This window comes from Fundulus heteroclitus, chromosome 20 (genome assembly GCF_011125445.2).
Source record: "Fundulus heteroclitus isolate FHET01 chromosome 20, MU-UCD_Fhet_4.1, whole genome shotgun sequence".
In the NCBI taxonomy this organism is placed as follows: Eukaryota; Metazoa; Chordata; class Actinopteri; order Cyprinodontiformes; family Fundulidae; genus Fundulus; species Fundulus heteroclitus.
Genome location: NC_046380.1, coordinates 29,923,535 through 29,941,316, shown reverse-complemented (window position 1 = coordinate 29,941,316; position 17,782 = coordinate 29,923,535). Strand labels below are relative to the sequence as shown.

At 39.1% G+C, this 17,782-nt stretch overlaps 1 protein-coding gene across 4 annotated transcripts in view; it reads right to left on the bottom strand.

The window, feature by feature from the left end:
* dlgap4b (discs, large (Drosophila) homolog-associated protein 4b) overlaps window positions 1-4,566 on the bottom strand; it is a 103,733-nt gene extending 99,167 nt beyond the window's left edge. For all 4 annotated transcript variants that reach the window (XM_021320490.2, XM_036151341.1, XM_021320489.2 and 1 more), the window contains exon 1: window positions 4,508-4,566. The gene's annotated coding sequence lies outside the window, so the exon portion shown is untranslated. The remainder of the gene's footprint in view (window positions 1-4,507) is intronic.
* Window positions 4,567-17,782: the final 13,216 nt, after the last annotated feature.

Below are 17,782 nucleotides of genomic sequence, written 5' to 3'. Positions count from 1 at the left end.
GTGTTGTGTTTTATCTGGCTCAAGGAAATGTTTTGATGCATGCTGATTGGTTTGCAATTCTATACCAATAAAGTGATAAGCTTTTAATGATGTAGTTTAAATTCATCAACTGATCTGTCAGTTACTTTGGTAGCCTGGCAAATATCAAAGCCAAATTGGCCAGTACTGTGCTTTCTTTAGTAGACATTTAAGATGTTAAAGAGTCAGCGATTTTTCCAGAAGTTTCCACAAGTCCCTTTTTGAATAATTCCACATACCTAACTCTTTTGCGGGAATGCGGGAAAAAAATCTCCCAAATCCACTCTGGTCTTATTTCTTTGTACCGAGGCCATCGCCTTCTTCTCATAAATATGTACACGGTCCGCTTCTTGCGACTTTCAGCATGTTCAAAGTCTACGGTGAGAGCAGCGGAGCTACAATGAACAGCTAATCACTAACCTGGCTGCTAAGCTAACTGGATACATAACCACTAGAAGTGAGCATGCACAGCCAGCAAGCGGAAACTCAGAAGGGAAGAGGATGGACACTAGCGTTACGTGAGCTCATCAGAATGATTGGTGTGTGGGACAACCAATAGATAAGGTGATTTCCCCGGAACTTGAGGGACAGAGGGGGGTGAGTATATAACGTCTATGGTTCAGAACATAAATACAACTTTGACAAATCCATGCCCTCGGACGGAACAGCAAGGATTGGAGTTTTTACAGGCCTGCATCTCCCATAGAGAATTATTTTATTTAACCTCCTTTTTGTGAATACATAATGTATTTACTACTTTCAGAATGGAAGGACAATTTTGCCTAGTATAAGTGCTTCTAAACAGGATTACCAACTATAGCTTTAACTTTTTTTGCACAATATTATAGAGGCTCACATGGACCATCCTACACATAGGATCAGACCAGCTGCGACGACACAAGGTACATGTGAAAGGAATTAACTGGGTATGTATCTCAAGCACAGAAAAATGTGTCTTTGCTTTAAAGTTAAAGCAGCAAACGGTTATTTTGACATCTGGTGGAAAATATCTTGTGTCACATAAGTGGGTGAAATGGAAGGTAATGCCGCAGTCACCTTAGCTGCCTGATGGATAGATGAGAGTCACAGAGAAAGAGACACAAATGAAAAGGCAGAAGCTTTAAAAGCTTTAGAAGGGATTTGTATCCAGTAAGCCCCACATAGGATTAAACCATGTTAGTGCAATGCCCACACACAGTGGACACAGTGCACATACAAACACACACAAAACCCGCAGATGGTGGGTACGTGCACCAAATGACAGCATTAACCTCATATACAGGATGACAGGGCAATGATACGTCAACAAAATATTTTGCTTCTATGGCATCTTGGAAAGATGGGTTCTAGCCTCTTGTAATAGGTTGGTTTATGTATGAATAAGTAAATGCTCTGCTTTTCATAAATATGAGGAATTCCTAAATCAAGAAAAGAAACTATATAGGCTATTTAAATCTTTTAACCTCCTGTGGCAGGGAAGCACTTGATAAATATAATAAAGCATTTTTTTCACTACTGAAAAGAGTACTTTTTAGTGATTTTGCTTCAAGCCTCTTTAAAACCTTGCCTTTATAAGCGTCTTAAGGCTTTGCCATGTTGCATCTGGAAGACACATACAGATCTGTTTAACCAAATAGAAAATGCAATGCCATGGCTCTTACTAAGAAAATTGATTCAGGGTTGTACAAAGTCAATGAGATCATAGCTACCGGCACACATCACACCTACCTGACATTTAGTATTGAATAACTTCTCAAGCTGTGAAAAAAAAAAAAAAGCATCTGACCAAATGTGCAATAAACAGCATCAATATGGAAACTCCCAGTGGCCACAGCAGTGGAGAGGTATTTATTTCTCTGAGGAAGAAAGAAGTCATTAAAATGAAAGGGTTCACAGTAAACCAGTCTCAGTTTAACAGTGCAAATATAATTCGTGCTTCTTTTCTTGTAAATAATACGTATCTAAGACATTTTTCTGGCCTTATATAGTTACATAATTTGCATACACAATGTTGGGATCAATACATAGACTTTTAATAAGGTACATGTGATGAAGCATCTAACTCATTCTCACAAAATATCTTTTCTCTGTAATCACCTACAGATGTTAATGAAATACAAATATGTCTCTCAAAAGTATTTTCTGCCCTGTAGAACCATCTATCACTTCACTTATAGCTGCAAACCTTTTAAGGTTGCAGCTCTCCAGCCAGCCAGTTTTGCTCATTTTCTGCAAAATCTCTGTTCAGTCATTTTGGACAGAGAAGCTAAACAGAGAAGTGAAACTTTTAAGTATTGCTGCAAAAATCTCAGTTGGCTTGAGACGTTAACCGTCTCATTCTTAAATGAGTGTTTGTATCTGAAACTTTCCATTGTACCTGTGGTTAAATGTTTAGGATTGTAGTCCTGTTTGAATTTGGACCTCTGCCCCAGTCTCTACTCTTTTTGCAGCCTGCAATAAATATTCCTTCCATGCTGCCCTGGATTTGCCATTGTTCTTGAACAGCTTCCCTCTTTGTGCTGAAAGAAAAGAAGGCCCAAGGCATGGTGCTGCCACCACCATTGGAATGGTGTGCTCACAGTCAGTGTATTTTTTTTTCCTTTCTCCCAAACAAAGCATTTTTCATGTTGACCAAAAAGATCAGATGTGGTTTCATCTGCCCAGAGCACCTTCTTGCACTTGTTTCCTGAGTCCCAAAGACGACATGTCAGGTCTGTTTCTTGGTTTTCTTGTTGCTGTTTGTTCACTGATGTTCTAGAACAGACCTTTGTGGCTTTCACAGAACAGTTTACAGTGAGTAAAGTACTCTTTTATTTCACCAATGAACTTCCTTGTCAAAACATATAGGTATGTACAGGTACAGCAAAAAAAAATTAATATTATGAAAAAGTTTAATATTTCAGTTATTTCTGAAAGTTAAACTCTTACATTATATTAATTCATTACACATAATGTGAAACATTAAAAACGTTTATTTTTTATTTATTTTTATTATCATAATTTAATGTTAATGAAAAGCTAAAATTCTGTGTCTCAGAAAATTTGAATATTGCGAAGATATTGAACTGTGTGATGATATTTAAATCCTTGAGATGTGCCTGTATGCTCGCCACACTTTTCAGAGGAAATCCTTTTGAAAACTATCCATCATTATCCTTTCTAAATACATTTGCAAAGCACTTCATAATGTTAACAGAGCTATTCTCTATTAATAATACTGTTTCCTTGGTTTTGGAGTGATACAGAGAACTGTATCACTCCACCGTCTCCTCCTTCAGTAACTCAGGGAAGTCAGTTATCTGTTCAGAACTCCCATAACAGTTCCTCAAGGCATTGATCGGAGGTTAACGTTTTGCAAGCTGTGATCCTTTACTGCTGTGATTTTATTTCATATGATATCCATTCAGTCGATGGACAGCATGCGCTCAAATGTTTAGCAAAGCGATATTTCATAATGTTACTACTTTTAGTCACCTATGCTATGAAAGACAAAGGCCTTTCAACTTTACACCTATGCTTTCAGTTGGGCTAGATGAATGAATCGCTGTTTCCTGAGTACAAAAAGCATCTCAGCAAAGCAACAAAGGAGAAAATCATTAATGCAGCCACTTTGGCAAGAATATTGATTTGTTTCTTTGAGAAGAAAATCTAAGCAGGATCCGTCACTGTTGCTGCAAATTTTAAATGGTACATAGTGGCACATGTAGTTTTCTTTCTTCATATTAAAAGAATAAAAGTAAAAGCTTTACCTATTTGACTCTTACTTTATTTTCATCCACCGCAATGTCTGGGATGGGAAGGTGCTCACGGATTTGCTTTGCATCTCTACATCTGTGGTGGGTGTGCTGTACACGAAAAACTGTCTCCACGACGTGAGCGACAAGCTGCTGCTATAGATAGTATCTCAGCAAAGATTTGTGCTTGTTATGAAATTAATCCAGTGTGAAAATCACGAGCTGCGTGTCACACCTCAGGGAAAGCCCCCACGGAGCACTGAAGCCATGTTCCATCATCACTCTCCGCCTGCAGCCAACACTGTGCATGCATCTGCATGACAAAACATGCTCCTTCATCCATGCAGCAACACAACACCAATAAACATACTGTACTCATGTTACACTGAAAATGCCAGTCTTAAGACAGGCTGACGTTTCTATTTTGGTCAGTTTTTGGCCTTAGCAAACCCAAGCCCCCAGAGATTTATTAGCCGTGTATATAAAGACGGCAAGCTGCGCCTCCCACAGAGTCAGACTTTTTGTTTGTTTGTTTGACAGCCGCGTTCGGCCTATCTGCCTTCAGGATTTATCGCTGTTTAGAGTAGACAAGGTCAAGGCGAGGAGTTAGTTTGTGTGGCTTGTGAGCCGAGTCTCCTCGTGGCTCAGATGCTTCCATGAATCTAGCAACAGAATGGAGCACTATTTCCTGACAGAGCAAAAGGCAATACCAAATGACCACATGGCATCTGTTGGCTGAAGAAAGACAGATGTACCTTCTTGGAGCAGATGCTGAGGTCACAGAGGAGCAGGTTCACCAGGGGGATGTCCTGCAAAACAAAGAGATAGCTCATCAGCTCCAAACATAGCAATAATTTCTCTCTGCTAGAACATAAACATGCGAGACATAAAATAGATCATACATCAAGGTTTGAGATGTGTAAAGGAGATACAAACTGATGCATGTTGAAGATGCAAACATGCATAATGATTATTATTATTATAGGTATACATACTGCATTTTTAAATTTTGTCCCATTATAACGACAACCTGTGTGACAGAAAAGCAGGACAACTGAACGCACCGTGACCACGGAGTTACATCATTAAAGCATGGCAGCAGCAGCAGCAGCATCATGATATTGGGAAAGTTTTGTGAAGCATGGACAGGACAGCTGGTTGGAATCTATAGGAGGCTGTATGGAGCTATATACATGGTAATCCTAGAAGAAAACCTGTTAGAAGCTGCAACCGACTTGATAAAGGGGAGAAGGCAAACTTTCCAACAGGACAACAACCTGAATTATATAAATGGGTATAATTACTTTTGGAAGGCACTGTATTTTAAAGTGAGCAAGACTGAACAACTAATTGCCGTCACTTGTAATTTAAGAGTTCAGGCTGAGTTAATTGATGTTTCAAACCTGTGAAGCTGCTTTATCTGATTTTACTGACAAGATGAAATTATTTGATTTTCAAACGATGGTCGTCATGATAGTTGTTTCAAGATGTCTCGCTGTCTTCATTCCTGCCTATTGTCTCGACGAGAGCTTAATTTGTTTTTGTAACATCAATTATATTTTTGAGACAGGAAAATTGCCACAACTCAGTAGATAAAGAATATAATTAAAAACCGAAGATAAGATTAGAAAAATGCTTCCGGAGTAACTTTGCCGGAGAGCACATTGTGCAGCAGGTAAGCAGAACCATTTTCCCATGTTACATAACAGGTCTATTATACATTATTACACATATTGTTATACATATTATTATTATTTATTCTCGAGATATTTGTTTGTTCGCTATGCAGGTAAACAAAACATTTACTGTCATAATGTCTTTATCAAAACTTTAATAGGATCAGCTTTTTAAATTATATTACTATTGAGACACTCATGCATTTGGGACTTTGGTGGATATTTTTGGGCCTAATTAGTCTTCAGACAACAGAATCAAAAAATTGTGGTGTGAATTCAAACCTTCCTGAATAAGGTTACAATGCTTTAGCTGGTCCAGCTACCATGTAAAAGACACCTTCTATAATTTAAGTTATTAGTGCATTTTGCAGTATATCAAGGCACATCGAGTTCTCTGTCTGAACGAGAGCAAATTAAATACAGAAAAGATTCACTGAACAAGGTATTGAAATAGACAGGATATGATAACAACTTCTGAAATGTCTGATGCAACAATTAAAAACAACAAAAAACAAGTAAGTGAAAAAACAATGAAAGGAGAAACGACAGTTCAAGAGGGAGAAGCAGACTCATCATGTTTATGTCAGGATCCCCAGGGGTTTGATCACTTGTTGTAGCTCCCTGGAGATCCTGCAGTCTGTTTGTCTTTGCACCTCTTTAGTATTGTTTACCTGTAGATTCTTGTTCTTGTCTCTAGGTAGTCTCTGTTCATTATTTACGTTAGTAGTTTATTGGTGCTTCCGTTTTATTCCTGTTTTCCTGTCTACCCATTCTCAGTTTGGTTGGTTAGGTTATTCTCGCATGTCTGGTCATTCATCATGTTTCCCTGTTAGATTCTGTTCTCCTCCTGCCCCTGCCATCTCATTGCCCTGCCTCTTATTCAGCGTAATTACCTTTACTCCTCTCACCTGTGCTAATGTGCTTCACCTGCGGGTTCCTTCCGTCTTCTCCCCTATAAAGTGAGTCAGTTCAGTCATACTAGTAGTCAGGTCCTCCGCTACCCAGTTCTGGTCACCTTGTCGTCATTTTCCTGGTTCCTGTTTTTCCCTGCCTGTAAGCCTTTGTTTCTGACTATTTCATAAATATTCCTCACTATAACACCTCCAGGTTCTTGCCTACACCTTGGTCAACATACCAAAGCCCAACTTCTGACAGCTTTTGAATCTTATGTAGATTTCTGCACACTTTGAGAACGGTGGTTGAATGTTTGCCTTAGCCTCGTGAGACCATCCTGATCTCGCGAGCTTTCAAGGTTTCACTCGCAGATCAGTCTGGCTACTCTCCGTTAAAGAAAATTTGGAGCCGTTCACCAAACGAACGTCCAATCAGCGTTGGCTTTGAGGCGGGTTGAGGTGTGACGCAACTGGAAGCGCGACAGTTCAGTCTAAACAACATGGCGGCTTCAGCCGATGAAACTAGCGTTAGCGTGGCTATCGAGCAAGTTTTATCGGAATTGCAGAGTATTTCTTTGCTGAGCTAACGAGCCTTTACCTGCAGCAGCAAGAGCAGCTTGGCTTGTGGTTGTGTTTTCGTCGTCGCTCGTAACGGGGCGACGACGAATCCGATTGGTTCATTTGGCCCGTCTATCACCAACATAGGCCAATCAGCTAACCAGTATTTTTGCCCCTTCCCAAAACTACTTCAACGGAAGGTTTCCAGATGGATATGCGGAGCAAATCTATCTGGCGGAGTCAGGTAATGTTTGCCTACCCAACAAGGCTAAACTGGTTGAGGTCATTTAACTATGCAGTTTGGTAGCCTTGCATAGGTCAGACATTTTTAGTAAAGGTTGGGGATTTGGGAAAACCATCTAAGAAGCTCAATGTTAATCTTTACATAGTGTGACTTTTGTGATCTCTGTCTGTCTGATTTTGGAACACCTGTTAGGTTCAGGTTTCAACTATCTAACTTTTGATGTGTCAAAGGGTTATGGTTTAATAATAATTGAAAAAAGTACAAATATTGGCAAGTGATTATGACGTCTTCATAGAAAAAAATGCTCTTTGACAAAAAATACACAAATTGTCTCCATGTGTACGTGAGGAGACTACAGCATACTAAAGTAATTAATTTTTAACAACCACGGGCAGCTTTTTTTCTTATTATCAGCATAAAGTTTCAAACATGCAGATAGTAGAAAATTGCTATTTTCCTCATCAGCTAACAATGTTTGATTGTGTACCAGACGTTACATTTCAAAAGAAAGCTTAGTTCTTCCACTTTATGTTACTAATATTTTTCACGGATGAACTTACTTTATGATGTACATTACAAGTACATTTGCAAAACTTAGTTGCAATAAAATGCTGTAGAAGGCGATCAGCACATTACATTTTCCCCCCTAAACAAGAAGGAAATCCTAAGCATTAAAAAGTTAATGTTTGTTTAATAGTGCTGCAACAAAATGAGCTTTATTCTAATCAGTGTCTTTCATCAGAGTGATGCTGCTGTGATTATTGTGTCAGTCTACCTAAGGCTTTTCATTTGCTAACTTTATGAATTTATTCATCTATGCAGAAAAAAAGCTATCGTGGCAGGGATTATAGGCGAGAGGAGATCTCATACATACAATCTGAGCTCTTCATTGTTGCATGCACAACTTTGGTTTTCAGGGCATGACTTGTGCTGACAGTAACAGTAAGTGCTGAACGCTGCAGCGGCGCACTGAAGCAACATTAACATGGTGCATTAGCCTAGCTTTCTTGTGACACACTTACAGCCATTTGAGGCAGCCAGTGTGAGCCAGATCTGAACGCTTCGCTGCGAACCGCACGGCCTCACTGCTGCTCATCCTGATCACTGTCATCTGACTCTTGCAGTTTTGTTTTTGTCGTAATGTCTAAACGACAAACCCTAAACCCAGCGCACTTTTATTTTTCTGTTTCTACGTTTTTTTCCCCATTCATCTGATCTATTGCGTTGCTTTAAAATTCACAGAAGAAACTGCACTGTAAATCACATGTCAATACGCTTTAATCTTTTCACTTCTTTTTTACACACACGTAGTACAAAAAGAATAAAGTCGACCCAGACAGTCATAAAGAGAGATCAATACGGACTGAAAGCCGTCTCTTTCACCCTTTTCTGTTTCACAGCAGACGCCTTTCTTGACCAAGTTGAATTCTGCCAGTGCAGTCAATGAGGGAGGGGTGAAGTCTCTCTACTCCACCTTTACGCTTTGTCCTCACAATCAGATACAGAAGAATAGGCTTAAATAGTCAATCAGTCAGAGCAATATCTGTGGGTCGTGGCCAGGTTAAGCTTTTGATAAACGCACACATCAATGGCAAGTCTCACACCTTTAAAAACTTGATATTTTAGAACTTTTCAAATTAAACCAGTCCATGTAATGAGCACACACACACACACACACACACACACACACACACACACACACACACACACACACACACACACACACACACACACACACACACACACACACACACACAAACTATAACAGACAAGGCTTTTTAGGGAGACAAGGATGGCAAATGCTTTGTATGAAGGATGGTTATGTGATAATTAAGAGTCTCTGCTATTATTATTATTATTATTATTATTATTATTATTATTATTATTATTATTATTATTATTATTATTATTTCTCTTGCTGGAAGGTGATTCTCCATCCCAGTCTTTAAGAGGATTTTCTTCCAGGATTACATGGTAATCTAGCTAAATTGCTCTCCTCCTATATGCAGACCGACGTTACTCTCCCAGCTGAGGAAAAATTCTCCCCACAGCATGTTGCTGCCATATCTATGGTTCATTGAGACAATGTATACAGGGGACTCCTGCCAGAGACACTGTTGTAGTCTTAAATTAAGCAGGTGAGGCCAGGGATGATCCCCAGAGGATGATCCCCAGGTGAGGCTGGGGATCATCCTCTCCCGCTCAAGAACAATCAGCGCTGAGGTCCCCCCTGGGTGTGCTCTCTCCCCACTCCTCTTCTCCCTTTACACAAATGAGTGCACCTCAGCCGACCCGTCTGTGAAATCCCTGAAGTCATTGGTCTGATCCAGGACAGTGACGAGTCTGCATATAGACAGGAGGTGGATCGGGTGGTCCACTGGTGCGGTCAGAACCACCTGGAGCTTAACCCGCTCAGAACTGTGTAGATGACTGCGGACTTCCAGAGAATTTCCCCCATGCTGCCTCCCCTCACCATCCTCAACAACACTGTGTCCAGTGTGGATCAATAGACTCACATCACATAGTGACAGAGTGATGGATCCATTGCTGTGTGGTTTGGCTCATCAACAAAACAGGACAGGTCCACACTCTAACAAACAATTAGGTCTGCAGAGAGGATCATTGGGGCCGATTTTCCCTCCTCCGGGACTTGTGCAGGTCTAGGGTCAGGAAAAGAGAAGCTAACATCTCTTTGGACCCATACATCCTGGACACAAATGTTTCGACTTTTACCTTGAGGGCATCGCCACAGAGTGCTTTTCACATAAAGAAATCAACTGAAACTGTATCTTCTCCCAGGCTGTTGCTCTTATGGACACAGTGAACACCTTATAGTCTGAGTAATCAGCTACTCTGCAAAATAAGCATATACAATCTGCTTTTATTAATTTTTTCTTTTCCTTATATTTAAAAATAGAAGTACAGTACATACACACACATACTGTTCCCTTCATCCTTTGTTTTATTTCCTCTAAAGTTGGTATATTTATACTTAATGTCTGCTGAGTGCTTCGCACCGTAGTCAAATTCTGCCAATGAAGCTGATTGGGATTCTGACTTAGCACCATCCATGTTGACCTGCCTAGTGTGTCCATACTAATTAGGTGATATCTGAAGACAACTGGTTGCACTTGTACTGCACTTTGAGTATCAGAGGAAAGGGGATGAATAAAAATGCACATCACAGTTTTTATATTTTTGTCAACATTTTATAAAACTATAATTTTTCTTCTGCTCCACCAATAAACACTGCTTTGTGTGAAAAAGTTAAAGGGGTAAGAATACTTCTCCACTGAACTGTATCTCAGTAGACATTGCTGCTGAAAACCTAAATCTTCATCAACATTCATTTTGTTTAGCTTTGCCCTGCGAGTGCTACTTTCTTGCTCTACTTCCTGCTCCACTTCTTGTCCCCTATAAGTAAGCTTGCTCTGGCATACTTTGCTTGTTTAACTAGTCCATCACAGCTAACAAATGTGCTTGCTGTAAAAACAGTCTTTGCGAAACCCAATAAAATAAGCAAGTGTGGAATTTCAGATTAATATAGGCAGCAAATATAACAGAAGTCAGATAAAGCTTTTGTATTTGCCAAAATAGCTCAACAACTCTTTCTCCGATTGCTGTGAAATCTGGTGCAGACATTTATGGTTCCCATGGTACTTGTGATAGGTGTCAAGGCAATTTTCTGAAGGTCTCGCCTTTTGTCTGCGAATCAAATACATTTTTTATTCTGTCGGGCCCCTGTCTCAGAAAGACAAACTTTGGATTTCATTTCAGGAGATGTCAGAACCTCAGCTGAGGATGTACAATCACATTATCTGTACAGTGACGCCTCTACGTTGAATCATTAATGTGTTCTGATTGAAAAATGCTCTCAAATGCAAGCAAAACATGATTCATTTCTAATTTGAAATTCCTGTTACTACGAACGACTGTGGCTGTTCATCGTATCACTATAAACAGTCCATCAGTATGAGCTTATTCATTTCTAGTGATGACTAGAGAACCAGAAGAGCAGTGTCACATATTTACACACACCTATTATGGACATGAACGCCATATTAATTATGGTCTTGTGAGGATGCATACATACACCTGCAGTAATAGTTGGACAAATGTTCCTTAGCAAGGCAAAACAAGCACTTTTTTCTGCCATGTTCAAGCTTCTGGGATAGTTGTGGTTGTATATTTCACTGCTCTTTCTTGACACAGGGCCAGCCTTAAAGCACAGTCCATACCCCCGGTTTAGTTGAGGACGGTGTCATTCCAGACGTATGAAGTTACTTGTTGCATCTTCTTCGAATTAATTTGACATTGTTGTGTTGAAACACTCAACTGTTTCCGGGTTTCTAGCTTTCCTCCGTTATTATCCCAGCCTTTTTCAACCAGAATCTGATACTGATTCTGATTTTGGAAAGCTCCTATACCAGTGACAAAAACAAAAGCAAAAAAACTCCTAATAATGATGCTGTCATGTTGGGAAAGTCTTCTTACCTTGACTCCTCCAAGCACAATACTTGTTGCTGTGGCCAAATAGCTCAATCTTTGTCCGGGCTGTCAAACGTTTCTAATGCTTGTCCATGAGGGAAGCCAATTTTAGCTCAGCTAGAAGTCGTTGATATTGGAGTATATGTTTATTTCTTGGTTGGCACTCTTTAAGTCCATTAACGCCTCTCTATTGACTGCAACAAAGGTGTTTATGCCACAGATGATGGTTATTTGGGTTGTTGCTGAACATCCTAACCATTTTACTTCCATCTGATGGCAGTTTGAAGCACATGGTTTATACATGGACATTTGAGGGTGATCCTACTGGAAGATCATCTCAAATTGAAATCAAAAGTAGTTTAAAAATGGATGAAAAAAGGCTTATGTTAAGCTTCCTGAAATAGCCTTCCAAAATCCCTCACCCCAACGCTTTTTTTAAATTTGTGGACGCTTATGAGTTGCTTTCATGCCAGCTTCACCAAATGCCAAGAAGAGTGTTGAAAAATCCAGCCAACCCTATGGCTGAAAGCTTATTGATGACTACAAACACTTTGTGTGTGTGACGTGCAACTTGGTAAGATAGAGTTAACAACATTTTTAATGGAGTTTACTATACACATTTTAGCCTGCCTGCTTAATTTTGAACCAGGGTGGACTATAGTAAATTAAATTAAAGATTTTTGCTCTCAATTATTTTTAAAGGTTTTTAGGTTGTTTGTCCATTCCACTGTGGAAAAAGAATGGTTTAAATGCATCAAGTCAAAAAGTTATATTAAATTCATACACATGATAAGCTAATGTGGAGTTCTGACCAGATATCCTTCAGCAGAAATGACTTTGACAAAGTTAGGGTTTCATGCCCGATCTAATACTGCCATTCTGAGCAAAAATAAACCCACCTTGGTGTTCAGTGAACTAAAAGGATAGGAAATGTTTCCTTTATGGATCGTTATGAGAAGAGTTCAGTTTCTCTGTAACAATACCTGTGGACTGCAACAGTCACTGTATGCTACAAGGAAGACTACTCATCATCAAAAACTGAAATATCCTGTTATAAGACAACAGAGATGTTGAAAAGTAGAGATGTTCAAAGGTTAAGTCAGAACTGAAATCTGTGAGGGGCCAGTTCAAGTCAAACCTCAAGTCTTTTACCAAAGTAAAACCTTTAAGTCTCTAACAATTGAAGTAAATGTTTTGCCTGCCACTGAGTCTTCCTCTAAAACTGTTTTGCTGCTGGTTAGGAGTTGAAACATGTGCTGTTTGCCCCTAGGCCTCTAGCCCTAATTAAACATGTTACATTTAACAGTTTATTATTTTATTCAGTAGCATTTAATAAATAATTCAAAAACAAAATGCTAAAGGCGACGTTATATTGTTTTGAGTATTGATAAAGAGTAATATTTATCACATTATTATTAAAAAGACGTTATAGTAAAAGAAAAAAAAGATTTAAACATTGTATTTATGAAATGGAAAAAAATATATAGGGTATTTTAATGTTAATTATGATTTTTTTCACCCCCAGCTAATAAAAAACACAGTATTTGAGAATAGAATATTGCACCAGACCCATAAAAAAGCAACAATGTTCATGCAGAAATAGGGGCCTAATGAGTAGTATGTATGATACCAGCCAATGGTTGTTTTTTTTAAAAAATGTCCCTTTATCCCGACAAACAATCTCCTCAGAAATGCATATTCTAATTTGCTGAATATGACTTCCCTTTACTCTCTGCTGGTTCCTCTGTTATACCTGTCGATAAACTCCCATTGTTCTCAGCCTGATTTCCTGTTCCCTGTGCTTGGTTGATTCTTTTGGATTTTTGCCCTTTCACTCACTGTAAATTGGTTTTTCATTTTTTTTTTATTAAAGTACTCTTAACTTTCACCAGGTGGATTCTGAGACCTCATCTGCTCTCTGGTCCAGTGAAAGCCTGACATATCTTGACAAGTACATTTAACTGTACCATTGCACAAACTCTTGGGAAATTTCTCTGTTTATTGCCCCTCCAGAAATGAAAGAGAGTTATCATTATGATTATCTTTATTTGCCATTGCGACATATATGGCAATACATTTTTTTCTTCTGATTTAACGCATCCCTTATGGAGCCGTGGACTGCCACTGTGCGGCTAAGGGTCTTGATCAGGGACCCAGACTGGCAGTCTGCGCAAACAACATTCTTTTTATTAAGCTAATAACTGTTATTCTCTGTGTTAATTTTGTTCCACTCCTATACTAAATACTCCACCATATAGGTTTTGGAGGCTTTTCTCCTTCTCATGCAAAATCAGAGAATTTTTATTCACATTGAAAAATCAGGTTATAGATCGATATTTAATATCATTGTTACTGAATCTTAGCAGTAAACATGTTCAAATGCATATTTTAAATTACGACATACTAAAAAAGGGGCTCCAAATGGAGGAAATTAGATCTTTCAGTTGTAGTCATGCCATCAGCCACCATCTTTCCAAGACAATGCCTGATGTGACCTCCAGAACTGACACTAGATACTCCAGTTTTACAACGTAGTCTTGGCGAGAGAGTTAAGAATGTGGCTACAGAGAGTAAATGGGAATTAACCTGCCTCCTTTTCAAAAAAAGTGTTGATTGCTCAGATCTGTTGGCCTTGCTGGGCATGTAAGCGTCCACATGCATTCAGTGCAATTTGCATTGTGAATACACTGCAGAAAATAACACGTGCAACGCAACTATCAGGATGGAGGAAATCGCAAAGTCTTGTGACGTCCCTTCTCGGTTTCTTGCTATTATGTAATGCCTCACAATACTTGAAGCTGAAAACAATAGAAAATACTTCTCAATCTACACACATTTCAACTAAGGATCCAGATGAATTTTCAATCAATGTACACATTTTACTGCCTGAATGTGAAGCAAACAACTTCAGCGCATGTCAGTGATCACTGTGGATGAACGCTCTTCCCTGATTGCCCCCTAGACTCTTCGTGCTATGGTAACGACCCCTAATGACCACCATTGTGGCAGCAGCTGTAGTCCCCGCAACAGTTGGTTAGTCGGGCTCTTTCACACCGAGACAAAGGAGGACAGCATGAGGAGGAAGAGAGGGCAGGAGACATACTGTCATCAACAGTCAGATGGGGCATTCATCAGCGTCTGCTGAAGCCACCACCTAAATTCACTCATCTATCCCATTATTTCACCCACTGTTGGTTCTTCTGTCTTCTGCCCACATTTGCCTCATCCGTCTGTTATGTTATTGCCTTATTTTCAATAGATAATTAGCTTCCTAATCATCTATTATATATCTTCTTCTCAAGCAAACAGATTTTTTTTGCAATCATAAATACACATTAGCAATCATCATAATTACTGCCGCATCTCTCAAGCAGATGGAGTTCGTCACAACCGTTTTCATTCGTTTGAACAGCCCACTAACACTTTCTCATCCCATCTTTTCCCCACTTTTAATGTGTTGACCTTCTCCTGCTGGCTCTATAATTTACTGTCCACTCTTCCTGCTTATCTTTCTATACATCAGCATCTCCGAGACCTCTCAACAATCAGCGTAGCCCGGGAGTCCCTGTGCCGGGAGAGCCTGAAATATTGATGTCCCGAAGTGAAGGCCACCTCCAGCACACTCAGCAGGGGAATCCAGGGGTTCGTGCTCAGGTGGACTCGAGCGGCGCCGTTGAACTTAGCAAAAGGAATATAATCACATCAAGGTGAGGCAGACTGTAGGAAAATGGGAAATGAGGAAGCAGATTTGAGGCCGTGTTAAGTCTTTAAATGAATGTTGTGGTGAAGAAAGAGCTGAATCAAATGCAGAGCTCTCCATGTGCTAGCTCATCTGCATTCTGATCCTCACCTATGGTCATGAGATATGGTTCATGACCGAAAGATCAAAATCCTCGATACAAGAGGCTGAAAAGATTTGCCTTTGGATGGCTTTAGAGATAGAGTGAGGAACTTTGTTATCTGGGGAGAGGTCAGAGTAGAGCCGCACTGAAAAGATTCCCGCTGGGCGGCTACCTTCTGCTGTTTTCTGGACTAGTCCCACAGGAAGGAACCTAGAACCTGCTGGAAGGACTATATATCCCCTCTGGCCTGGGAAAGCCTTGGGATCCCCCAGAATAAGCTGGAGGATGTCGGTGGGATGAGGGGCTTACGGGGTTCCCTCCTGGACCTGTTGAACCTTATCTTGAATAAGCAGAACACAATGAATGAATGACTAATGAGTTAAGAAATTTGCTCTGCACATATTTTAGGCTCTTTTAATCGCTTTATATTCAGAAGGTGGATTATAGCCTTTTTTTAAGTACATGGAGTTCTTGCAGATTTGATGAAATATTAATGAAGTGAGGGAAACTAAAAATGTATATCCAGCTTGGATGTTATCCGATACTTGCTGTTTTTTAAAGGACAACTCAGCTTAAACCGCCTACTTAAAGTAAAGTTACAGCGACTTCCCTCCATTCATGCTGACACTATGTTGAATTCACAACAATGTATTAAGAGGACATAGTGCCAGTGAGTCACAGATTCCTATTATAATTTTATTATTTGGCTCTTCGTAAGGCAAAGTAAAAAGGACCAATAGATGACAGTGTCTTGTGATTAATGGACATGAACAGAGGAGGTGACTGAAGAATTTAGCAGCAGAAAGGTTTTTAATACAATAGAAAATAAAAGCATGTCTTCCCGAGCTTCAAGCCAGGCCTGCATTGCATCACTCACAAAGCTGTAGGCTGGCATTCCCAGCTGCCTGTCAACATTTAGGCTGACCTACTTTCTCTATGCATTAATTCCAAATGCAAATGCGAATATGTAAGTTTTCAGCACAGATTCATACATTACCATTTATAAATATTTCTATCAAAATGCTCTGGTAACAAAGAAAGTTTGTTACATGTGTGTTAGGTAAATAACTAAGCTGATTTAGTCTAATTTAATAATTTAGTCTTCTGTTTAATGTTTACTAAAATATGCACTTACACAATCCATCAGTGGTGTTGTTCTTTGTACCGCCTAAAACCATTTCACAACACCGCTTTACAGAATCTTTTGAACTGAAAAACAGTCTGAAAACACAGGAATGTCTTTGAACCTGAAATGTTGAATGGGATTAAATTGTAAAAGTATTATAGAGGCCCAAAAAGAAAAACTGCCAAAGGAAGTTTTATGAACAGATTTACTTTGTATGCCAACGAATAATTTATTGTTTGAGACTGAGACGTACAATATTAAATTTATTTGAAGATCTTTTAAAAATCTGGACTTTTAGTAAGTGAATAACTTCATTGTTCTGCAGTGGCTGACTCATAAGCTCAGTGTTGCTGCTGTAAGTCTTTGTGCATCATATGAAGGAGGTTAGATTGACACACTATAGTTTAAAAAAAAAAAAAAATGCAATCTTTGACAAGAATTTTTCACATTCAACATATATTTAGTGTTTATAAGCTGTGTAAAAAGCTTATAAAATAAATCAAAATTATGTTGTTACAGTGTTAACAAAAATCACTAATTGTAACAGTGGTTGCCCTATCAATTAATTTGGAATATCAGCTGTAACCAAATCATGTTTAATGTTTGCTTTATCTTTTTTAGTTTATCACACTGTCTCTGTCTCCAAACGTTAGATAATACACACCTTGATGTCCTCCAGGGTTAGAACTATATTGTGAAAAAAGAGGGATATTTCTCCTGGCCAGTCTTTAATACTAACTTTAACTTAAAAATAATAACTTTATTTACAAAGTGCTCTCAGACAAATTGCTGAACTGAAGAAATAAGACAATACAGGAGAAAAGAATAGAATATAAAACATAAAACAAAAATGAAAAATTTAGACATAAATAAGATGCCCAGGATAGGGTGAACAAGTGGTTTTACAGCTTGTCTTTATGATCCTCCACAGAGCATGCATGCCTAATATTAATGATGGCAGTAATAGTTTAATGGTGAGATCATGCTAGTGGGTAAAATTTTAAGGCTTTCCACACAGCACCAGGCCTGCAACTGGATGTGGAGGGTGTTGATTTGGCAGTTTTTGTACAACAAAGACCACATCAAGAATATAATTAAAAAAATCCCTAATAATCAATAATCAAGCTCCATCTATATCAGAGCTCTGATTACCCCTTATTTTTGCCTAACAGAGCACTTCGCTCCCAGACTGCAGGTCTGCTG